The 25,705-nt window shown below is 43.0% G+C and overlaps 8 non-coding genes across 8 annotated transcripts; all 8 read right to left on the bottom strand.

Moving 5' to 3' along the window:
• Positions 1–1,977: 1,977 nt before the first annotated feature.
• trnas-gcu (transfer RNA serine (anticodon GCU)) lies at positions 1,978–2,059 on the bottom strand. The gene has a single exon. It is a non-coding gene; the product is annotated as a tRNA-Ser (tRNA).
• Positions 2,060–5,065: 3,006 nt separating this feature from the next.
• Positions 5,066–5,147, bottom strand: trnas-gcu (transfer RNA serine (anticodon GCU)). Its single transcript has one exon. It is a non-coding gene; the product is annotated as a tRNA-Ser (tRNA).
• A 2,999-nt stretch (positions 5,148–8,146) lies between these two features.
• trnas-gcu (transfer RNA serine (anticodon GCU)) lies at positions 8,147–8,228 on the bottom strand. The gene has a single exon. It is a non-coding gene; the product is annotated as a tRNA-Ser (tRNA).
• Positions 8,229–11,233: 3,005 nt separating this feature from the next.
• On the bottom strand, positions 11,234–11,315 carry trnas-gcu (transfer RNA serine (anticodon GCU)). Its single transcript has one exon. It is a non-coding gene; the product is annotated as a tRNA-Ser (tRNA).
• Positions 11,316–14,330: 3,015 nt separating this feature from the next.
• On the bottom strand, positions 14,331–14,412 carry trnas-gcu (transfer RNA serine (anticodon GCU)). Its single transcript has one exon. It is a non-coding gene; the product is annotated as a tRNA-Ser (tRNA).
• A 2,924-nt stretch (positions 14,413–17,336) lies between these two features.
• On the bottom strand, positions 17,337–17,418 carry trnas-gcu (transfer RNA serine (anticodon GCU)). Its single transcript has one exon. It is a non-coding gene; the product is annotated as a tRNA-Ser (tRNA).
• Positions 17,419–20,436: 3,018 nt separating this feature from the next.
• On the bottom strand, positions 20,437–20,518 carry trnas-gcu (transfer RNA serine (anticodon GCU)). Its single transcript has one exon. It is a non-coding gene; the product is annotated as a tRNA-Ser (tRNA).
• A 3,005-nt stretch (positions 20,519–23,523) lies between these two features.
• Positions 23,524–23,605, bottom strand: trnas-gcu (transfer RNA serine (anticodon GCU)). The gene has a single exon. It is a non-coding gene; the product is annotated as a tRNA-Ser (tRNA).
• Positions 23,606–25,705: the final 2,100 nt, after the last annotated feature.

Here is a 25,705-nt window from a genome sequence, read left to right as displayed (position 1 = left end):
GTTTAAATGTTCTCCTTTGTATTTAAGCTTTCAAAAGCTAATGGATTAAGAGTTTAAGGCATGAGTGGAAGACTTAAGTCTGTTGTTGGTATGGCTTGTAACGTTTGTGAAAGCTTCTTGATCAGGGCTTGCTGGTCCTCAGGGCCAGTGCCCTGCTGGCTTTCAGATGTTTATGTCAATGATTGAAATCAAGTATGCTGTACAAAATGCAAGACTGAGACTGATTGAAGACACCAAATCATGGTAACAAATGAGTCTATTTACATGCTCACAAGAAGTGAATAACTGAAAAAAAAAATGCATGCAGATTGTTCCTTAGGAAAGGCAAACATCAGGAAAAGCTGGTGGACTAGTATGTTTTATTTGGCAGAACTAAATAGGTGATGGGTCAACTTACAATCTAGCTGTTTTTTTTAAATGGCCCACATATTTATCTTTTGTTAATGTGGTGCCACCAAGCGTGCGGGCAAAAGCTTTGTCACTGTGGATACTACGCAATCCTGTGGTTCGCAACCACTGGAGCAAGTTGAGATTTTTATGAGTAAAAGTTAAAACCACGGTGTTTGGGTTTGCAACAAAGTTCAAAAGACTTGTGCTGTAAACATGCAAAAGTTTCAATTTCAAAAGATTCCATTAGAAGTTTGGGGGAATTAGCTCAAATGGTAGAGCGCTCGCTTAGCGTGTGAGAGGTAGAGGGATCGATGCCCTCATTCTCCAATATGTGTGCCCTGATCTTGTGCAAAGTTCATTAACTGCCCTTTTGTTGGACTTACCCAAAAGGCAAACAATCTCCTTTGTCAACACTGCCTCATTGTCACTAAGGCTGCATTTACACTGCAGGTCTTGATGCCCAAATCCGATTTTCTGACTATATCCGATTTTTTTGACGACCCGCTCACATCAACTATTAAAAGTGACCCGTATCCGATTTTTGCATTTACACTATACAATGCTGAAACTATCAAATGTACATGTTCTGAGCACTGCGTAGCAGCATTTCCGCCATCCGCGGACCTCCTTTGGACTTTTGTGTGACTCCTGTTGTCATGGAGGCAACGCAGCCACGGAAGGAGGCGTTGCCTTGGGCGCTCCTGAGGGGATGCGCGGGAGTGGGAAAAGAAGGGCTGCTCGGCCGGCTTATGTGCTCTTGCTGAGTTTTGAATGAGGAAGTGTTTGCAGATGTTGTGCTGTACTAACAGTTTGATCCAAGCAAAGAAATAAACGGCTTCTAGCCTGTTCCAGAGCAACGGTGTCCCGCTTGATTAGTTACCGTTTGCATCCCGACCGGGACCGGACCGGAAATAACGAAGCCTAAGGCTGAAAGCTAACACGCTGATGGGGCTCCAGCTGTCCTCGAACAGCAAAATCAGCACACAAAAGCACCTTAAAAAGTCATGTGATCTCAGTTGGTGGTGTCCTGGGTTGACCTCACTCACCTACAACTCGCATTTACTGTGGAATACCCGATTTGTCTTCTTACATGGCACACGCAAATGCTCGTATACGATTCATGTCCGATTTATTTACACATAGGAGTGAGGCCTGATTCCGATCTGAGTAAAACGGAATCCATGTTTTTTTTTCCTGCTTACAAGTTCACCGGTCATATCCGATCTGTAAGAGGAAAATATCACAATTGGGTCACTTGAACCATGCAGTATAAATGCGGCCTAACATGTTGGACGCTTGTAGTTGTCCGTTGTTCATGACAAATGCCTTTATTCCAGTGCGTTTTCCAAGGTTCTTTACAACAAGTTCTCAAAGACCTATTCAGTGTAAACATTGACAATGAAATGACACATGGATTTGACAGAGACATGGTAACACATGTACAAGACCAGTCTCATTTCCAACATCTTTTTCCTTTGGGCATTGTTGATGTGCTCAAGGTTCTTTAAACTGTATGTGACCACAACACGTAGACACCAACAAATGACTGGAAGAGCCTGTTTTCCTTGTAAAACCAAACAGCATGTGCGATGAGGATGGGATTTGAACCCATGCGTGCAAAGCACAATGGATTAGCAGTCCATCTCCTTAACCACTCGGACACCCCATCTTGCCACGAAGTACCTTTGCACACATCACTGGTGTCACAGGCTTTCTATGGCATGTGTTATCTTGAGGTAGCCTGTTCATTCCAGCCACTCCACCAAGTTGGAACATTTTAGAAGGAACGAAAAAATAGACAAAACCTTGTGGTATGCAACAAGGTTTGCAGGAGCTGTGCTATCAGTAAGGCAAAAAGTGTTTTCGAATTTGAGCAAAAAATTGTAGGCTCTTCTTGGGGTATTAGCGCAAATGGCAGAGCACTTGTTTTGCAGGCGACGGGCAGAGGCATCGATGCTCTCATTCTCCTGAACAGAAGCCTGTGCTCTCTGTAAAATAAATAGCAATGCTTTTCAAAATACCCTAGTACTGCAACACAATATACTTCTTCCAGACGTTGTTTCTGTTTTCGTGCAAGTAGGTCAGTCAGCTTGCCGACAGCCACTGCCATTTGTTTTAATATTGCGACGAAGTTAAAAGTTCAGAAAATTCATCTGGACAAAATTTCTGGTTTGAAGACGTTTCGCCTCTTATCCGAGCAGCTTCTTCCGTGCTGTCTGACTGGTGTTGAGCTAGACATGTAAATATTCTCCTTTCTGGATGATGGCCAACAAAGTCCCCTAACCACTGAGTGGTTGTCCCCCATGTCGCCAAGTTTTCTCACCTGTCCTGGGTTTCACATCTGGATAGTGAGCCACAACATCCCGTCATCAAACCAGGGAACACCTTGAGGCAAAGATTAGTCCAGCCCAAGGACAAAACAACCCAAGACAAACTGAGCAGCGAGGTGTATGCTGTTATGTGAAGTCAGGAATGTAAGAAGCCGCTCGGATGAGTCTTCAAACCAGAAATTTTGTCCAGTTGAAATTTTCACAACTTTTCATTTTATCGTGACCTAGATGACTGAGAATCTGCACCATCATTATGACCAAGACCAAACAATGAAATCAGAAAACAAAGAAACAAGCGGAAAAGTTCATGAAAGTTACTGTAAAGATTTTTCTTCTTTACCAAATAAATGACAGTTTTAATTGTGAAGATGTTTAAATGTTTTCCTTTGTATTTAAGCTTTCAAAAGCTAATGGATTAAGAGTTTAAGGCATGAGTGGAAGACTTAAGTCTGTTGTTGGTATGGCTTGTAACGTTTGTGAAAGCTTCTTGATCAGGGCTTGCTGGTCCTCAGGGCCAGTGCCCTGCTGGCTTTCAGATGTTTATGTCAATGATTGAAATCAAGTATGCTGTACAAAATGCAAGACTGAGACTGATTGAAGACACCAAATCATGGTAACAAATGAGTCTATTTACATGCTCAGAAGAAGTGAATAACTGAAAAAAAATGCATGCAGATTGCTCCTTAGGAAAGGCAAACATCAGGAAAAGCTGGTGGACTAGGATGTTTTATTTGGCAGAACTAAATAGGTGATGGGTCAACTTACAATCTAGCTGTTTTTTTTAAATGGCCCACATATTTATCTTTTGTTAATGTGGTGCCACCAAGCGTGCGGGCAAAAGCATTGTCACTGTGGATACTACGCAATCCTGTGGTTCGCAACCACTGGAGCAAGTTGAGATTTTTATGAGTAAAAGTTAAAACCACGGTGTTTGGGTTTGCAACAAAGTTCAAAAGACTTGTGCTGTAAACATGCAAAAGTTTCAATTTCAAAAGATTCCATTAGAAGTTTGGGGGAATTAGCTCAAATGGTAGAGCGCTCGCTTAGCGTGTGAGAGGTAGAGGGATTGATGCCCTCATTCTCCAATATGTGTGCCCTGATCTTGTGCAAAGTTCATTAACTGCCCTTTTGTTGGACTTACCCAAAAGGCAAACAATCTCCTTTGTCAACACTGCCTCATTGTCACTAAGGCTGCATTGACACTGCAGGTCTTGATGCCCAAATCCGATTTTCTGACTATATCCGATTTTTTTGACGACCCGCTCACATCAACTATTAAAAGTGACCCGTATCCGATTTTTGCATTTACACTATACAATGCTGAAACTATCAAATGTACATGTTCTGAGCACTGCGTAGCAGCATTTCCGCCATCCGCGGACCTCCTTTGGACTTTTGTGTGACTCCTGTTGTCATGGAGGCAACGCAGCCACGGAAGGAGGCGTTGCCTTGGGCGCTCCTGAGGGGATGCGGGGGAGTGGGAAAAGAAGGGCTGCTCGGCCGGCTTATGTGCTCTTGCTGAGTTTTGAATGAGGAAGTGTTTGCAGATGTTGTGCTGTACTAACAGTTTGATCCAAGCAAAGAAATAAACGGCTTCTAGCCTGTTCCAGAGCAACGGTGTCCCGCTTGATTAGTTACCGTTTGCATCCCGACCGGGACCGGACCGGAAATAACGAAGCCTAAGGCTGAAAGCTAACACGCTGATGGGGCTCCAGCTGTCCTCGAACAGCAAAATCAGCACACAAAAGCACCTTAAAAAGTCATGTGATCTCAGTTGGTGGTGTCCTGGGTTGACCTCACTCACCTACAACTCGCATTTACTGTGGAATACCCGATTTGTCTTCTTACATGGCACACGCAAATGCTCGTATACGATTCATGTCCGATTTATTTACACATAGGAGTGAGGCCTGATTCCGATCTGAGTAAAACGGAATCCATGTTTTTTTTTCCTGCTTACAAGTTCATCGGTCATATCCGATCTGTAAGAGGAAAATATCACAATTGGGTCACTTGAACCATGCAGTATAAATGCGGCCTAACATGTTGGACGCTTGTAGTTGTCAGTTGTTCATGACAAATGCCTTTATTCCAGTGCGTTTTCCAAGGTTCTTTACAACAAGTTCTCAAAGACCTATTCAGTGTAAACATTGACAATGAAATGACACATGGATTTGACAGAGACATGGTAACACATGTACAAGACCAGTCTCATTTCCAACATCTTTTTCCTTTGGGCATTGTTGATGTGCTCAAGGTTCTTTAAACTGTATGTGACCACAACACGTAGACACCAACAAATGACTGGAAGAGCCTGTTTTCCTTGTAAAACAAAACAGCATGTGCGATGAGGATGGGATTTGAACCCATGCGTGCAAAGCACAATGGATTAGCAGTCCATCTCCTTAACCACTCGGACACCCCATCTTGCCACGAAGTACCTTTGCACACATCACTGGTGTCACAGGCTTTCTATGGCATGTGTTATCTTGAGGTAGCCTGTTCATTCCAGCCACTCCACCAAGTTGGAACATTTTAGAAGGAACGAAAAAATAGACAAAACCTTGTGGTATGCAACAAGGTTTGCAGGAGCTGTGCTATCAGTAAGGCAAAAAGTGTTTTCGAATTTGAGCAAAAAATTGTAGGCTCTTCTTGGGGTATTAGCGCAAATGGCAGAGCACTTGTTTTGCAGGCGACGGGCAGAGGCATCGATGCTCTCATTCTCCTGAACAGAAGCCTGTGCTCTCTGTAAAATAAATAGCAATGCTTTTCAAAATACCCTAGTACTGCAACACAATATACTTCTTCCAGACGTTGTTTCTGTTTTCGTGCAAGTAGGTCAGTCAGCTTGCCGACAGCCACTGCCATTTGTTTTAATATTGCGACGAAGTTAAAAGTTCAGAAAATTCATCTGGACAAAATTTCTGGTTTGAAGACGTTTCGCCTCTTATCCGAGCAGCTTCTTCCGTGCTGTCTGACTGGTGTTGAGCTAGACATGTAAATATTCTCCTTTCTGGATGATGGCCAACAAAGTCCCCTAACCACTGAGTGGTTGTCCCGCCAAGTTTTCTCACCTGTCCTGGGTTTCACATCTGGATAGTGAGCCACAACATCCCGTCATCAAACCAGGGAACACCTTGAGGCAAAGATTAGTCCAGCCCAAGGACAAAACAACCCAAGACAAACTGAGCAGCGAGGTGTATGCTGTTATGTGAAGTCAGGAATGTAAGAAGCCGCTCTGATGAGTCTTCAAACCAGAAATTTTGTCCAGTTGAAATTTTCACAACTTTTCATTTTATCGTGACCTAGATGACTGAGAATCTGCACCATCATTATGACCAAGACCAAACAATGAAATCAGAAAACAAAGAAACAAGCGGAAAAGTTCATGAAAGTTACTGTAAAGATTTTTCTTCTTTACCAAATAAATGACAGTTTTAATTGTGAAGATGTTTAAATGTTCTCCTTTGTATTTAAGCTTTCAAAAGCTAATGGATTAAGAGTTTAAGGCATGAGTGGAAGACTTAAGTCTGTTGTTGGTATGGCTTGTAACGTTTGTGAAAGCTTCTTGATCAGGGCTTGCTGGTCCTCAGGGCCAGTGCCCTGCTGGCTTTCAGATGTTTATGTCAATGATTGAAATCAAGTATGCTGTACAAAATGCAAGACTGAGACTGATTGAAGACACCAGATCATGGTAACAAATGAGTCTATTTACATGCTCACAAGAAGTGAATAACTGAAAAAAAATGCATGCAGATTGCTCCTTAGGAAAGGCAAACATCAGGAAAAGCTGGTGGACTAGGATGTTTTATTTGGCAGAACTAAATAGGTGATGGGTCAACTTACAATCTAGCTGTTTTTTTTAAATGGCCCACATATTTATCTTTTGTTAATGTGGTGCCACCAAGCGTGCGGGCAAAAGCTTTGTCACTGTGGATACTACGCAATCCTGTGGTTCGCAACCACTGGAGCAAGTTGAGATTTTTATGAGTAAAAGTTAAAACCACGGTGTTTGGGTTTGCAACAAAGTTCAAAAGACTTGTGCTGTAAACATGCAAAAGTTTCAATTTCAAAAGATTCCATTAGAAGTTTGGGGGAATTAGCTCAAATGGTAGAGCGCTCGCTTAGCGTGTGAGAGGTAGAGGGATCGATGCCCTCATTCTCCAATATGTGTGCCCTGATCTTGTGCAAAGTTCATTAACTGCCCTTTTGTTGGACTTACCCAAAAGGCAAACAATCTCCTTTGTCAACACTGCCTCATTGTCACTAAGGCTGCATTGACACTGCAGGTCTTGATGCCCAAATCCGATTTTCTGACTATATCCGATTTTTTTGACGACCCGCTCACATCAACTATTAAAAGTGACCCGTATCCGATTTTTGCATTTACACTATACAATGCTGAAACTATCAAATGTACATGTTCTGAGCACTGCGTAGCAGCATTTCCGCCATCCGCGGACCTCCTTTGGACTTTTGTGTGACTCCTGTTGTCATGGAGGCAACGCAGCCACGGAAGGAGGCGTTGCCTTGGGCGCTCCTGAGGGGATGCGGGGGAGTGGGAAAAGAAGGGCTGCTCGGCCGGCTTATGTGCTCTTGCTGAGTTTTGAATGAGGAAGTGTTTGCAGATGTTGTGCTGTACTAACAGTTTGATCCAAGCAAAGAAATAAACGGCTTCTAGCCTGTTCCAGAGCAACGGTGTCCCGCTTGATTAGTTACCGTTTGCATCCCGACCGGGACCGGACCGGAAATAACGAAGCCTAAGGCTGAAAGCTAACACGCTGATGGGGCTCCAGCTGTCCTCGAACAGCAAAATCAGCACACAAAAGCACCTTAAAAAGTCATGTGATCTCAGTTGGTGGTGTCCTGGGTTGACCTCACTCACCTACAACTCGCATTTACTGTGGAATACCCGATTTGTCTTCTTACATGGCACACGCAAATGCTCGTATACGATTCATGTCCGATTTATTTACACATAGGAGTGAGGCCTGATTCCGATCTGAGTAAAACGGAATCCATGTTTTTTTTTCCTGCTTACAAGTTCACCGGTCATATCCGATCTGTAAGAGGAAAATATCACAATTGGGTCACTTGAACCATGCAGTATAAATGCGGCCTAACATGTTGGACGCTTGTAGTTGTCCGTTGTTCATGACAAATGCCTTTATTCCAGTGCGTTTTCCAAGGTTCTTTACAACAAGTTCTCAAAGACCTATTCAGTGTAAACATTGACAATGAAATGACACATGGATTTGACAGAGACATGGTAACACATGTACAAGACCAGTCTCATTTCCAACATCTTTTTCCTTTGGGCATTGTTGATGTGCTCAAGGTTCTTTAAACTGTATGTGACCACAACACGTAGACACCAACAAATGACTGGAAGAGCCTGTTTTCCTTGTAAAACCAAACAGCATGTGCGATGAGGATGGGATTTGAACCCATGCGTGCAAAGCACAATGGATTAGCAGTCCATCTCCTTAACCACTCGGACACCCCATCTTGCCACGAAGTACCTTTGCACACATCACTGGTGTCACAGGCTTTCTATGGCATGTGTTATCTTGAGGTAGCCTGTTCATTCCAGCCACTCCACCAAGTTGGAACATTTTAGAAGGAACGAAAAAATAGACAAAACCTTGAGGTATGCAACAAGGTTTGCAGGAGCTGTGCTATCAGTAAGGCAAAAAGTGTTTTCGAATTTGAGCAAAAAATTGTAGGCTCTTCTTGGGGTATTAGCGCAAATGGCAGAGCACTTGTTTTGCAGGCGACGGGCAGAGGCATCGATGCTCTCATTCTCCTGAACAGAAGCCTGTGCTCTCTGTAAAATAAATAGCAATGCTTTTCAAAATACCCTAGTACTGCAACACAATATACTTCTTCCAGACGTTGTTTCTGTTTTCGTGCAAGTAGGTCAGTCAGCTTGCCGACAGCCACTGCCATTTGTTTTAATATTGCGACGAAGTTAAAAGTTCAGAAAATTCATCTGGACAAAATTTCTGGTTTGAAGACGTTTCGCCTCTTATCCGAGCAGCTTCTTCCGTGCTGTCTGACTGGTGTTGAGCTAGACATGTAAATATTCTCCTTTCTGGATGATGGCCAACAAAGTCCCCTAACCACTGAGTGGTTGTCCCCCATGTCGCCAAGTTTTCTCACCTGTCCTGGGTTTCACATCTGGATAGTGAGCCACAACATCCCGTCATCAAACCAGGGAACACCTTGAGGCAAAGATTAGTCCAGCCCAAGGACAAAAAACCCAAGACAAACTGAGCAGCGAGGTGTATGCTGTTATGTGAAGTCAGGAATGTAAGAAGCCGCTCGGATGAGTCTTCAAACCAGAAATTTTGTCCAGTTGAAATTTTCACAACTTTTCATTTTATCGTGACCTAGATGACTGAGAATCTGCACCATCATTATGACCAAGACCAAACAATGAAATCAGAAAACAAAGAAACAAGCGGAAAAGTTCATGAAAGTTACTGTAAAGATTTTTCTTCTTTACCAAATAAATGACAGTTTTAATTGTGAAGATGTTTAAATGTTCTCCTTTGTATTTAAGCTTTCAAAAGCTAATGGATTAAGAGTTTAAGGCATGAGTGGAAGACTTAAGTCTGTTGTTGGTATGGCTTGTAACGTTTGTGAAAGCTTCTTGATCAGGGCTTGCTGGTCCTCAGGGCCAGTGCCCTGCTGGCTTTCAGATGTTTATGTCAATGATTGAAATCAAGTATGCTGTACAAAATGCAAGACTGAGACTGATTGAAGACACCAGATCATGGTAACAAATGAGTCTATTTACATGCTCACAAGAAGTGAATAACTGAAAAAAAATGCATGCAGATTGCTCCTTAGGAAAGGCAAACATCAGGAAAAGCTGGTGGACTAGGATGTTTTATTTGGCAGAACTAAATAGGTGATGGGTCAACTTACAATCTAGCTGTTTTTTTTAAATGGCCCACATATTTATCTTTTGTTAATGTGGTGCCACCAAGCGTGCGGGCAAAAGCTTTGTCACTGTGGATACTACGCAATCCTGTGGTTCGCAACCACTGGAGCAAGTTGAGATTTTTATGAGTAAAAGTTAAAACCACGGTGTTTGGGTTTGCAACAAAGTTCAAAAGACTTGTGCTGTAAACATGCAAAAGTTTCAATTTCAAAAGATTCCATTAGAAGTTTGGGGGAATTAGCTCAAATGGTAGAGCGCTCGCTTAGCGTGTGAGAGGTAGAGGGATCGATGCCCTCATTCTCCAATATGTGTGCCCTGATCTTGTGCAAAGTTCATTAACTGCCCTTTTGTTGGACTTACCCAAAAGGCAAACAATCTCCTTTGTCAACACTGCCTCATTGTCACTAAGGCTGCATTGACACTGCAGGTCTTGATGCCCAAATCCGATTTTCTGACTATATCCGATTTTTTTGACGACCCGCTCACATCAACTATTAAAAGTGACCCGTATCCGATTTTTGCATTTACACTATACAATGCTGAAACTATCAAATGTACATGTTCTGAGCACTGCGTAGCAGCATTTCCGCCATCCGCGGACCTCCTTTGGACTTTTGTGTGACTCCTGTTGTCATGGAGGCAACGCAGCCACGGAAGGAGGCGTTGCCTTGGGCGCTCCTGAGGGGATGCGCGGGAGTGGGAAAAGAAGGGCTGCTCGGCCGGCTTATGTGCTCTTGCTGAGTTTTGAATGAGGAAGTGTTTGCAGATGTTGTGCTGTACTAACAGTTTGATCCAAGCAAAGAAATAAACGGCTTCTAGCCTGTTCCAGAGCAACGGTGTCCCGCTTGATTAGTTACCGTTTGCATCCCGACCGGGACCGGACCGGAAATAACGAAGCCTAAGGCTGAAAGCTAACACGCTGATGGGGCTCCAGCTGTCCTCGAACAGCAAAATCAGCACACAAAAGCACCTTAAAAAGTCATGTGATCTCAGTTGGTGGTGTCCTGGGTTGACCTCACTCACCTACAACTCGCATTTACTGTGGAATACCCGATTTGTCTTCTTACATGGCACACGCAAATGCTCGTATACGATTCATGTCCGATTTATTTACACATAGGAGTGAGGCCTGATTCCGATCTGAGTAAAACGGAATCCATGTTTTTTTTTCCTGCTTACAAGTTCACCGGTCATATCCGATCTGTAAGAGGAAAATATCACAATTGGGTCACTTGAACCATGCAGTATAAATGCGGCCTAACATGTTGGACGCTTGTAGTTGTCCGTTGTTCATGACAAATGCCTTTATTCCAGTGCGTTTTCCAAGGTTCTTTACAACAAGTTCTCAAAGACCTATTCAGTGTAAACATTGACAATGAAATGACACATGGATTTGACAGAGACATGGTAACACATGTACAAGACCAGTCTCATTTCCAACATCTTTTTCCTTTGGGCATTGTTGATGTGCTCAAGGTTCTTTAAACTGTATGTGACCACAACACGTAGACACCAACAAATGACTGGAAGAGCCTGTTTTCCTTGTAAAACCAAACAGCATGTGCGATGAGGATGGGATTTGAACCCATGCGTGCAAAGCACAATGGATTAGCAGTCCATCTCCTTAACCACTCGGACACCCCATCTTGCCACGAAGTACCTTTGCACACATCACTGGTGTCACAGGCTTTCTATGGCATGTGTTATCTTGAGGTAGCCTGTTCATTCCAGCCACTCCACCAAGTTGGAACATTTTAGAAGGAACGAAAAAATAGACAAAACCTTGTGGTATGCAACAAGGTTTGCAGGAGCTGTGCTATCAGTAAGGCAAAAAGTGTTTTCGAATTTGAGCAAAAAATTGTAGGCTCTTCTTGGGGTATTAGCGCAAATGGCAGAGCACTTGTTTTGCAGGCGACGGGCAGAGGCATCGATGCTCTCATTCTCCTGAACAGAAGCCTGTGCTCTCTGTAAAATAAATAGCAATGCTTTTCAAAATACCCTAGTACTGCAACACAATATACTTCTTCCAGACGTTGTTTCTGTTTTCGTGCAAGTAGGTCAGTCAGCTTGCCGACAGCCACTGCCATTTGTTTTAATATTGCGACGAAGTTAAAAGTTCAGAAAATTCATCTGGACAAAATTTCTGGTTTGAAGACGTTTCGCCTCTTATCCGAGCAGCTTCTTCCGTGCTGTCTGACTGGTGTTGAGCTAGACATGTAAATATTCTCCTTTCTGGATGATGGCCAACAAAGTCCCCTAACCACTGAGTGGTTGTCCCGCCAAGTTTTCTCACCTGTCCTGGGTTTCACATCTGGATAGTGAGCCACAACATCCCGTCATCAAACCAGAAACACCTTGAGGCAAAGATTAGTCCGGCCCAAGGACAAAACAACCCAAGACAAACTGAGCAGCGAGGTGTATGCTGTTATGTGAAGTCAGGAATGTAAGAAGCCGCTCTGATGAGTCTTCAAACCAGAAATTTTGTCCAGTTGAAATTTTCACAACTTTTCATTTTATCGTGACCTAGATGACTGAGAATCTGCACCATCATTATGACCAAGACCAAACAATGAAATCAGAAAACAAAGAAACAAGCGGAAAAGTTCATGAAAGTTACTGTAAAGATTTTTCTTCTTTACCAAATAAATGACAGTTTTAATTGTGAAGATGTTTAAATGTTCTCCTTTGTATTTAAGCTTTCAAAAGCTAATGGATTAAGAGTTTAAGGCATGAGTGGAAGACTTAAGTCTGTTGTTGGTATGGCTTGTAACGTTTGTGAAAGCTTCTTGATCAGGGCTTGCTGGTCCTCAGGACCAGTGCCCTGCTGGCTTTCAGATGTTTATGTCAATGATTGAAATCAAGTATGCTGTACAAAATGCAAGACTGAGACTGATTGAAGACACCAGATCATGGTAACAAATGAGTCTATTTACATGCTCACAAGAAGTGAATAACTGAAAAAAAATGCATGCAGATTGCTCCTTAGGAAAGGCAAACATCAGGAAAAGCTGGTGGACTAGGATGTTTTATTTGGCAGAACTAAATAGGTGATGGGTCAACTTACAATCTAGCTGTTTTTTTTAAATGGCCCACATATTTATCTTTTGTTAATGTGGTGCCACCAAGCGTGCGGGCAAAAGCTTTGTCACTGTGGATACTACGCAATCCTGTGGTTCGCAACCACTGGAGCAAGTTGAGATTTTTATGAGTAAAAGTTAAAACCACGGTGTTTGGGTTTGCAACAAAGTTCAAAAGACTTGTGCTGTAAACATGCAAAAGTTTCAATTTCAAAAGATTCCATTAGAAGTGTGGGGGAATTAGCTCAAATGGTAGAGCGCTCGCTTAGCGTGTGAGAGGTAGAGGGATCGATGCCCTCATTCTCCAATATGTGTGCCCTGATCTTGTGCAAAGTTCATTAACTGCCCTTTTGTTGGACTTACCCAAAAGGCAAACAATCTCCTTTGTCAACACTGCCTCATTGTCACTAAGGCTGCATTGACACTGTAGGTCTTGATGCCCAAATCCGATTTTCTGACTATATCCGATTTTTTTGACGACCCGCTCACATCAACTATTAAAAGTGACCCGTATCCGATTTTTGCATTTACACTATACAATGCTGAAACTATCAAATGTACATGTTCTGAGCACTGCGTAGCAGCATTTCCGCCATCTGCGGACCTCCTTTGGACTTTTGTGTGACTCCTGTTGTCATGGAGGCAACGCAGCCACGGAAGGAGGCGTTGCCTTGGGCGCTCCTGAGGGGATGCGCGGGAGTGGGAAAAGAAGGGCTGCTCGGCCGGCTTATGTGCTCTCGCTGAGTTTTGAATGAGGAAGTGTTTGCAGATGTTGTGCTGTACTAACAGTTTTATCCAAGCAAAGAAATAAACGGCTTCTAGCCTGTTCCAGAGCAACGGTGTCCCGCTTGATTAGTTACCGTTTGCATCCCGACCGGGACCGGACCGGAAATAACGAAGCCTAAGGCTGAAAGCTAACACGCTGATGGGGCTCCAGCTGTCCTCGAACAGCAAAATCAGCACACAAAAGCACCAACTGAGATCACATGACTTAAAAAGTCATGTGATCTCAGTTGGTGGTGTCCTGGGTTGACCTCACTCACCTACAACTCGCATTTACTGTGGAATACCCGATTTGTCTTCTTACAATGCACACGCAAATGCTCGTATACGATTCATGTCCGATTTATTTACACATAGGAGTGAGGCCTGATTCCGATCTGAGTAAAACGGAATCCATGTTTTTTTTTCCTGCTTACAAGTTCACCGGTCATATCCGATCAGTAAGAGGAAAATATCAGATTTGGGTCACTTGAACCATGCAGTATAAATGCGGCCTAACATGTTGGACGCTTGTAGTTGTCCGTTGTTCATGACAAATGCCTTTATTCCAGTGCGTTTTCCAAGGTTCTTTACAACAAGTTCTCAAAGACCTATTCAGTGTAAACATTGACAATGAAATGACACATGGATTTGACAGAGACATGGTAACACATGTACAAGACCAGTCTCATTTCCAACATCTTTTTCCTTTGGGCATCGTTGATGTGCTCAAGGTTCTTTAAACTGTATGTGACCACAACACATAGACACCAACAAATGACTGGAAGAGCCAGTTTTCCTTGTAAAACAAAACAGCATGTGCGATGAGGATGGGATTTGAACCCATGCGTGCAAAGCACAATGGATTAGCAGTCCATCTCCTTAACCACTCGGACACCCCATCTTGCCACGAAGTACCTTTGCACACATCACTGGTGTCACAGGCTTTCTATGGCATGTGTTATCTTGAGGTAGCCTGTTCATTCCAGCCACTCCACCAAGTTGGAACATTTTAGAAGGAACGAAAAAATAGACAAAACCTTGTGGTATGCAACAAGGTTTGCAGGAGCTGTGCTATCAGTAAGGCAAAAAGTGTTTTCGAATTTGAGCAAAAAATTGTAGGCTCTTCTTGGGGTATTAGCGCAAATGGCAGAGCACTTGTTTTGCAGGCGACGGGCAGAGGCATCGATGCTCTCATTCTCCTGAACAGAAGCCTGTGCTCTCTGTAAAATAAATAGCAATGCTTTTCAAAATACCCTAGTACTGCAACACAATATACTTCTTCCAGACGTTGTTTCTGTTTTCGTGCAAGTAGGTCAGTCAGCTTGCCGACAGCCACTGCCATTGTTTTAATATTGCGACGAAGTTAAAAGTTCAGAAAATTCATCTGGACAAAATTTCTGGTTTGAAGACGTTTCGCCTCTTATCCGAGCAGCTTCTTCCGTGCTGTCTGACTGGTGTTGAGCTAGACATGTAAATATTCTCCTTTCTGGATGATGGCCAACAAAGTCCCCTAACCACTGAGTGGTTGTCCCCCAGGTCGCCAAGTTTTCTCACCTGTCCTGGGTTTCACATCTGGATAGTGAGCCACAACATCCCGTCATCAAACCAGTTAACACCTTGAGGCAAAGATTAGTCCAGCCCAAGGACAAAACAACCCAAGACAAACTGAGCAGCGAGGTGTATGCTGTTATGTGAAGTCAGGAATGTAAGAAGCCGCTCGGATGAGTCTTCAAACCAGAAATTTTGTCCAGTTGAATTTTTCACAACTTTTCATTTTATCGTGACCTAGATGACTGAGAATCTGCACCATCATTATGGCCAAGACCAAACAATGAAATCAGAAAACAAAGAAACAAGCGGAAAAGTTCATGAAAGTTACTGTAAAGATTTTTCTTCATCACCAAATAAATGACAGTTTTAATTGTGAAGATGTTTAAATGTTCTCCTTTGTATTTAAGCTTTCAAAAGCTAATGGATTAAGAGTTTAAGGCATGAGTGGAAGACTAAACTCTGTTGTTGGTATGGCTTGTAACGTTTGTGAAAGCTTCTTGATCAGGGCTTGCTGGTCCTCAGGGCCAGTGCCCTGCTGGCTTTCAGATGTTTATGTCAATGATTGAAATCAAGTATGCTGTACAAAATGCAAGACTGAGACTGATTGAAGACACCAGATCATGGTAACAAATGAGTCTATTTACATGCTCACAAGAAGTGAATAACTGAAAAAAAATGCATGCAGATTGCTCCTTAGGAAAGGCAAACATCAGGAAAAGCTGGTGGACTAGGATGTTTTATTTGGCAGAACTAAATAGGTGATGGGTCAACTTACAATCTAGCTGTTTTTTTTAAATGGCCCACATATTTATCTTTTGTTAATGTGGTGCCACCAAGCGTGCGGGCAAAAGCTTTGTCACTGTGGATACTACGCAATCCTGTGATTCGCAACCACTGGAGCAAGTTGAGATTTTTATGAGTAAAAGTTAAAACCACGGTGTTTGGGTTTGCAACAAAGTTCAAAAGACTTGTGCTGTAAACATGCAAAAGTTTCAATTTCAAAAGATTCCATTAGAAGTGTGGGGGAATTAGCTCAAATGGTAGAGCGCTCGCTTAGCGTAAAAGGCAAACAATCTCCTTTGTCAACACTGCCTCATTGTCACTAAGGCTGCATTTACACTGCAGGTCTTGATGCCCAAAACCGATTTTCTGACTATATCCGATTTTTTTGACGACCCGCTCACATCAACTATTAAAAGTGACCCGTATCCGATTTTTGCATTTACACTATACAATGCTGAAACTATCAAATGTAGATGTTCTGAGCACTGCGTAGCAGCATTTCCGCCATCCGCGGACCTCCTTTGGACTTTTGTGTGACTCCTGTTGTCATGGAGGCAACGCAGCCACGGAAGGAGGCGTTGCCTTGGGCGCTCCTGAGGGGATGCGCGGGAGTGGGAAAAGAAGGGCTGCTCGGCCGGCTTATGTGCTCTCGCTGAGTTTTGAATGAGGAAGTGTTTGCAGATGTTGTGCTGTACTAACAGTTTGATCCAAGCAAAGTAATAAACGGCTTCTAGCCTGTTCCAGAGCAACGGTGTCCCGCTTGATTAGTTACCGTTTGCGTCCCGACCGGGACCGGACCCGGGACCAGACCGGAAATAACGAAGCCTGAGGCTGAAAGCTAACACACTGATGGGGCTCCAGCTGTCCTCGAACAGCAAAATCAGCACACAAAAGCACCTTAAAAAGTCATGTGATCTCAGTTGGTGGTGTCCTGAGTTGACCTCACTCACCTACAACTCGCATTTACTATGGAATACCCGATTTGTCTTCTTACATGGAACACGCAAATGCACGTATACGATTCATGTCCGATTTATTTACACATAGGAGTGAGGCCTGATTCCGATCTGAGTAAAACAGAATCCATGTTTTTTTTTCCTGCTTACATGTTCACCGGTCATATCCGATCTGTAAGAGGAAAATATCAGAATTGGGTCACTTGAACCATGCAGTATAAATGCGGCCTAACATGTTGGACGCTTGTAGTTGTCCGTTGTTCATGACAAATGCCTTTATTCCAGTGCGTTTTCCAAGGTTCTTTACAACAAGTTCTCAAAGACCTATTCAGTGTAAACATTGACAATGAAATGACACATGGATTTGACAGAGACATGGTAACACATGTACAAGACCAGTCTCATTTCCAACATCTTTTTCCTTTGGGCATTGTTGATGTGCTCAAGGTTCTTTAAACTGTATGTGACCACAACACGTAGACACCAACAAATGACTGGAAGAGCCTGTTTTCCTTGTAAAACAAAACAGCATGTGCGATGAGGATGGGATTTGAACCCATGCGTGCAAAGCACAACGGAATAGCAGTCCATCTCCTTAACCACTCGGACACCCCATCTTGCCACGAAGTACCTTTGCACACATCACTGGTGTCACAGGCTTTCTATGGCATGTGTTATCTTGAGGTAGCCTGTTCATTCCAGCCACTCCACCAAGTTGGAACATTTTAGAAGGAACGAAAAAATAGACAAAACCTTGTGGTATGCAACAAGGTTTGCAGGAGCTGTGCTATCAGTAAGGCAAAAAGTGTTTTCGAATTTGAGCAAAAAATTGTAGGCTTTTCTTGGGGTAATAGCGCAAATGGCAGAGCACTTGTTTTGCAGGCGACGGGCAGAGGCATCGATGCTCTCATTCTCCTGAACAGAAGCCTGTGCTCTCTGTAAAATAAATAGCAATGCTTTTCAAAATACCCTAGTACTACAACACAATATACTTCTTCCAGACGTTGTTTCTGTTTTCGTGCAAGTAGGTCAGTCAGCTTGCCGACAGCCACTGCCATTTGTTTTAATATTGCGACGAAGTTAAAAGTTCAGAAAATTCATCTGGACAAAATTTCTGGTTTGAAGACGTTTCGCCTCTTATCCGAGCAGCTTCTTCCGTGCTGTCTGACTGGTGTTGAGCTAGACATGTAAATATTCTCCTTTCTGGATGATGGCCAACAAAGTCCCCTAACCACTGAGTGGTTGTCTCCCAGGTCGCCAAGTTTTCTCACCTGTCCTGGGTTTCACATCTGGATAGTGAGCCACAACATCCCGTCATCAAACCAGGGAACACCTTGAGGCAAAGACTAGTCCGGCCCAAGGACAAAACCAACCAAGACAAACTGAGCAGCGAGGTGTATGCTGTTATGTGAAGTCAGGAATGTAAGAAGCCGCTCGGATGAGTCTTCAAACCAGAAATTTTGTCCAGTTGAAATTTTCACAACTTTTCATTTTATCGTGACCTAGATGACTGAGAATCTGCACCATCATTATGACCAAGACCAAACAATGAAATCAGAAAACAAAGAAACAAGCGGAAAAGTTCATGAAAGTTACTGTAAAGATTTTTCTTCATCACCAAATAAATGACAGTTTTAATTGTGAAGATGTTTAAATGTTCTCCTTTGTATTTAAGCTTTCAAAAGCTAATGGATTAAGAGTTTAAGGCATGAGTGGAAGACTTAAGTCTGTTGTTGGTATGGCTTGTAACGTTTGTGAAAGCTTCTTGATCAGGGCTTGCTGGTCCTCAGGGCCAGTGCCCTGCTGGCTTTCAGATGTTTATGTCAATGATTGAAATCAAGTATGCTGTACAAAATGCAAGACTGAGACTGATTGAAGACACCAGATCATGGTAACAAATGAGTCTATTTACATGCTCACAAGAAGTGAATAACTGAAAAAAAATGCATGCAGATTGCTCCTTAGGAAAGGCAAACATCAGGAAAAGCTGGTGGACTAGGATGTTTTATTTGGCAGAACTAAATAGGTGATGGGTCAACTTACAATCTAGCTGTTTTTTTTAAATGGCCCACATATTTATCTTTTGTTAATGTGGTGCCACCAAGCGTGTGGGCAAAAGCTTTGTCACTGTGGATACTACGCAATCCTGTGGTTCGCAACCACTGGAGCAAGTTGAGATTTTTATGAGTAAAAGTTACAACCACGGTGTTTGGGTTTGCAACAAAGTTCAAAAGACTTGTGCTGTAAACATGCAAAAGTTTCAATTTCAAAAGATTCCACTAGAACTGTGGGGGAATTAGCTCAAATGGTAGAGCGCTCGCTTAGCGTGTGAGAGGTAGTGGGATCCATGCCCTTATTCTCCAATATGTGTGCTCTGATCTTGTGCAAAGTTCATTAACTGCCCTTTTGTTGGACTCACCCAAAAGGCAAACAATCTCCTTTGTCAACACTGCCTCATTGTCACTAAGGCTGCATTTACACTGCAGGTCTTGATGCCCAAATCCGATTTTCTGACTATATCCGATTTTTTTGACGACCCGCTCACATCAACTATTAAAAGTGACCCGTATCCGATTTTTGCATTTACACTATACAATGCTGAAACTATCAAATGTACATGTTCTGAGCACTGCGTAGCAGCATTTCCGCCATCCGCGGACCTCCTTTGGACTTTTGTGTGACTCCTGTTGTCATGGAGGCAACGCAGCCACGGAAGGAGGCGTTGCTTTGGGCGCTCCTGAGGGGATGCGCGGGAGTGGGAAAAGAAGGGCTGCTCGGCCGGCTTATGTGCTCTCGCTGAGTTTTGAATGAGGAAGTCTTTACAGTTGTTGTGCTGTACTTACAGTTTGATCCAAGCAAAGAAATAAACGGCTTCTAGCCTGTTCCAGAGCAACGGTGCCCCGCTTGATTAGTTACCGTTTGCGTCCCGACCGGGACCGGACCCGGCACCAGACCGGAAATAACGAAGCCTGAGGCTGAAAGCTAACACGCTGATGGGGCTCCAGCTGTCCTCGAACAGCAAAATCAGCACACAAAAGCACCTTAAAAAGTCATGTGATCTCAGTTGGTGGTGTCCTGAGTTGACCTCACTCACCTACAACTCGCATTTACTGTGGAATACCCGATTTGTCTTCTTACATGGCACACGCAAATGCACGTATACGATTCATGTCCGATTTATTTACACATAGGAGTGAGGCCTGATTCCGATCCGAGTAAAACGGAATCCATGTTTTTTTTTCCTGCTTACAAGTTCACCGGTCATATCCGATCTGTAAGAGGAAAATATCACAATTGGGTCACTTGAACCATGCAGTATAAATGCGGCCTAACATGTTGGACGCTTGTAGTTGTCCGTTGTTCATGACAAATGCCTTTATTCCAGTGCGTTTTCCAAGGTTCTTTACAACAAGTTCTCAAAGACCTATTCAGTGTAAACATTGACAATGAAATGACACATGGATTTGACAGAGACATGGTAACACATGTACAAGACCAGTCTCATTTCCAACATCTTTTTCCTTTGGGCATTGTTGATGTGCTCAAGGTTCTTTAAACTGTATGTGACCACAACACGTAGACACCAACAAATGACTGGAAGAGCCTGTTTTCCTTGTAAAACAAAACAGCATGTGCGATGAGGATGGGATTTGAACCCATGCGTGCAAAGCACAATGGATTAGCAGTCCATCTCCTTAACCACTCGGACACCCCATCTTGCCACGAAGTACCTTTGCACACATCACTGGTGTCACAGGCTTTCTATGGCATGTGTTATCTTGAGGTAGCCTGTTCATTCCAGCCACTCCACCAAGTTGGAACATTTTAGAAGGAACGAAAAAATAGACAAAACCTTGTGGTATGCAACAAGGTTTGCAGGAGCTGTGCTATCAGTAAGGCAAAAAGTGTTTTCGAATTTGAGCAAAAAATTGTAGGCTTTTCTTGGGGTATTAGCGCAAATGGCAGAGCACTTGTTTTGCAGGCGACGGGCAGAGGCATCGATGCTCTCATTCTCCTGAACAGAAGCCTGTGATCTCTGTAAAATAAATAGCAATGCTTTTCAAAATACCCTAGTACTGCAACACAATATACTTCTTCCAGACGTTGTTTCTGTTTTCGTGCAAGTAGGTCAGTCAGCTTGCCGACAGCCACTGCCATTTGTTTTAATATTGCGACGAAGGTAAAAGTTCAGAAAATTCATCTGGACAAAATTTCTGGTTTGAAGACGTTTCGCCTTTTATCCGAGCAGCTTCTTCCGTGCTGTCTGACTGGTGTTGAGCTAGACATGTAAATATTCTCCTTTCTGGATGATGGCCAACAAAGTCCCCTAACCACTGAATGGTTGTCCCCCATGTCGCCAAGTTTTCTCACCTGTCCTGGGTTTCACATCTGGATAGTGAGCCACAACATCCCGTCATCAAACCAGGGAACACCTTGAGGCAAAGACTAGTCCGGCCCAAGGACAAAAAACCCAAGACAAACTGAGCAGCGAGGTGTATGCTGTTATGTGAAGTCAGGAATGTAAGAAGCCCCTCGGATGAGTCTTCAAACCAGAAATTTTGTCCAGTTGAATTTTTCACAACTTTTTATTTTATCGTGACCTAGATGACTGAGAATCTGCACCATCATTATGACCAAGACCAAACAATGAAATCAGAAAACAAAGAAACAAGCGGAAAAGTTCATGAAAGTTACTGTAAAGATTTTTCTTCATCACCAAATAAATGACAGTTTTAATTGTGAAGATGTTTAAATGTTCTCCTTTGTATTTAAGCCTTTAAAAGCTAATGGATCAAGACATTAAGGCATGAGTAGAAGACTTAAGTCTGTTGTTGGTATGGCTTGTAACGTTTGTGAAAGCTTCTTGATCAGGGCTTGCTGGTCCTCAGGGCCAGTGCCCTGCTGGCTTTCAGATGTTTATGTCAATGATTGAAATCAAGTATGCTGTACAAAATGCAAGACTGAGACTGATTGAAGACACCAGATCATGGTAACAAATGAGTCTATTTACATGCTCACAAGAAGTGAATAACTGAAAAAAAATGCATGCAGATTGCTCCTTAGGAAAGGCAAACATCAGGAAAAGCTGGTGGACTAGGATGTTTTATTTGGCAGAACTAAATAGGTGATGGGTCAACTTACAATCTAGCTGTTTTTTTTAAATGGCCCACATATTTATCTTTTGTTAATGTGGTGCCACCAAGCGTGCGGGCAAAAGCTTTGTCACTGTGGATACTACGCAATCCTGTGGTTCGCAACCACTGGAGCAAGTTGAGATTTTTATGAGTAAAAGTTAAAACCACGGTGTTTGGGTTTGCAACAAAGTTCAAAAGACTTGTGCTGTAAACATGCAAAAGTTTCAATTTCAAAAGATTCCATTAGAAGTTTGGGGGAATTAGCTCAAATGGTAGAGCGCTCGCTTAGCGTGTGAGAGGTAGAGGGATCGATGCCCTCATTCTCCAATATGTGTGCCCTGATCTTGTGCAAAGTTCATTAACTGCCCTTTTGTTGGACTTACCCAAAAGGCAAACAATCTCCTTTGTCAACACTGCCTCATTGTCACTAAGGCTGCATTGACACTGCAGGTCTTGATGCCCAAATCCGATTTTCTGACTATATCCGATTTTTTTGACGACCCGCTCACATCAACTATTAAAAGTGACCCGTATCCGATTTTTGCATTTACACTATACAATGCTGAAACTATCAAATGTACATGTTCTGAGCACTGCGTAGCAGCATTTCCGCCATCCGCGGACCTCCTTTGGACTTTTGTGTGACTCCTGTTGTCATGGAGGCAACGCAGCCACGGAAGGAGGCGTTGCCTTGGGCGCTCCTGAGGGGATGCGCGGGAGTGGGAAAAGAAGGGCTGCTCGGCCGGCTTATGTGCTCTTGCTGAGTTTTGAATGAGGAAGTGTTTGCAGATGTTGTGCTGTACTAACAGTTTGATCCAAGCAAAGAAATAAACGGCTTCTAGCCTGTTCCAGAGCAACGGTGTCCCGCTTGATTAGTTACCGTTTGCATCCCGACCGGGACCGGACCGGAAATAACGAAGCCTAAGGCTGAAAGCTAACACGCTGATGGGGCTCCAGCTGTCCTCGAACAGCAAAATCAGCACACAAAAGCACCTTAAAAAGTCATGTGATCTCAGTTGGTGGTGTCCTGGGTTGACCTCACTCACCTACAACTCGCATTTACTGTGGAATACCCGATTTGTCTTCTTACATGGCACACGCAAATGCTCGTATACGATTCATGTCCGATTTATTTACACATAGGAGTGAGGCCTGATTCCGATCTGAGTAAAACGGAATCCATGTTTTTTTTTCCTGCTTACAAGTTCACCGGTCATATCCGATCTGTAAGAGGAAAATATCACAATTGGGTCACTTGAACCATGCAGTATAAATGCGGCCTAACATGTTGGACGCTTGTAGTTGTCCGTTTTTCATGACAAATGCCTTTATTCCAGTGCGTTTTCCAAGGTTCTTTACAACAAGTTCTCAAAGACCTATTCAGTGTAAACATTGACAATGAAATGACACATGGATTTGACAGAGACATGGTAACACATGTACAAGACCAGTCTCATTTCCAACATCTTTTTCCTTTGGGCATTGTTGATGTGCTCAAGGTTCTTTAAACTGTATGTGACCACAACACGTAGACACCAACAAATGACTGGAAGAGCCTGTTTTCCTTGTAAAACAAAACAGCATGTGCGATGAGGATGGGATTTGAACCCATGCGTGCAAAGCACAATGGATTAGCAGTCCATCTCCTTAACCACTCGGACACCCCATCTTGCCACGAAGTACCTTTGCACACATCACTGGTGTCACAGGCTTTCTATGGCATGTGTTATCTTGAGGTAGCCTGTTCATTCCAGCCACTCCACCAAGTTGGAACATTTTAGAAGGAACGAAAAAATAGACAAAACCTTGTGGTATGCAACAAGGTTTGCAGGAGCTGTGCTATCAGTAAGGCAAAAAGTGTTTTCGAATTTGAGCAAAAAATTGTAGGCTTTTCTTGGGGTATTAGCGCAAATGGCAGAGCACTTGTTTTGCAGGCGACGGGCAGAGGCATCGATGCTCTCATTCTCCTGAACAGAAGCCTGTGATCTCTGTAAAATAAATAGCAATGCTTTTCAAAATACCCTAGTACTGCAACACAATATACTTCTTCCAGACGTTGTTTCTGTTTTCGTGCAAGTAGGTCAGTCAGCTTGCCGACAGCCACTGCCATTTGTTTTAATATTGCGACGAAGGTAAAAGTTCAGAAAATTCATCTGGACAAAATTTCTGGTTTGAAGACGTTTCGCCTTTTATCCGAGCAGCTTCTTCCGTGCTGTCTGACTGGTGTTGAGCTAGACATGTAAATATTCTCCTTTCTGGATGATGGCCAACAAAGTCCCCTAACCACTGAGTGGTTGTCCCCCATGTCGCCAAGTTTTCTCACCTGTCCTGGGTTTCACATCTGGATAGTGAGCCACAACATCCCGTCATCAAACCAGGGAACACCTTGAGGCAAAGACTAGTCCGGCCCAAGGACAAAAAACCCAAGACAAACTGAGCAGCGAGGTGTATGCTGTTATGTGAAGTCAGGAATGTAAGAAGCCCCTCGGATGAGTCTTCAAACCAGAAATTTTGTCCAGTTGAATTTTTCACAACTTTTTATTTTATCGTGACCTAGATGACTGAGAATCTGCACCATCATTATGACCAAGACCAAACAATGAAATCAGAAAACAAAGAAACAAGCGGAAAAGTTCATGAAAGTTACTGTAAAGATTTTTCTTCATCACCAAATAAATGACAGTTTTAATTGTGAAGATGTTTAAATGTTCTCCTTTGTATTTAAGCCTTTAAAAGCTAATGGATCAAGACATTAAGGCATGAGTAGAAGACTTAAGTCTGTTGTTGGTATGGCTTGTAACGTTTGTGAAAGCTTCTTGATCAGGGCTTGCTGGTCCTCAGGGCCAGTGCCCTGCTGGCTTTCAGATGTTTATGTCAATGATTGAAATCAAGTATGCTGTACAAAATGCAAGACTGAGACTGATTGAAGACACCAGATCATGGTAACAAATGAGTCTATTTACATGCTCACAAGAAGTGAATAACTGAAAAAAAATGCATGCAGATTGCTCCTTAGGAAAGGCAAACATCAGGAAAAGCTGGTGGACTAGGATGTTTTATTTGGCAGAACTAAATAGGTGATGGGTCAACTTACAATCTAGCTGTTTTTTTTAAATGGCCCACATATTTATCTTTTGTTAATGTGGTGCCACCAAGCGTGCGGGCAAAAGCTTTGTCACTGTGGATACTACGCAATCCTGTGGTTCGCAACCACTGGAGCAAGTTGAGATTTTTATGAGTAAAAGTTAAAACCACGGTGTTTGGGTTTGCAACAAAGTTCAAAAGACTTGTGCTGTAAACATGCAAAAGTTTCAATTTCAAAAGATTCCACTAGAAGTGTGGGGGAATTAGTTAAAATTGTAGAGCGCTCGCTGCGCAACAGCAGGGGGCTGATCTTCCCGCTCGCCCACGAGGCAAAAGCACGCGCAAACCGGAAATCTTTGGCGCGGTTTTCACGCTGAAAGACTCTGGATATACGTCTACATATTGTGGATCGTTTTCAGTAATATGTGAAACGAGACTCTCTCCCGAAGCTGGACTCGAACCGAAGGTCTGTCCGTCCGCTCAGGTATCCAAGGACGCTGTTCGTCGCCGTCTTTCGGATGACGTATTTGAAACGTAAAACGCTAATGCTCAGACGCTCAGTCATGTTATCATGAATCTTTCTTCATTGATAAATATGCAAGCTCATGTCTTCTGCAGTTTTCACAAGTTATTTATCGATTATTACTATTATGCCATGGATATTAATGCAAAAGAAGCATGTTAA

Source organism: Oryzias latipes, chromosome 1 (genome assembly GCF_053564925.1).
Source record: "Oryzias latipes strain Hd-rR chromosome 1, Olatipes_Hd-rR_3.1".
Lineage (NCBI taxonomy): Eukaryota > Metazoa > Chordata > Actinopteri > Beloniformes > Adrianichthyidae > Oryzias > Oryzias latipes.
The sequence above is the reverse complement of the archived record's forward strand: the minus strand, read 5'-3'. Positions and strand labels throughout refer to the sequence as shown.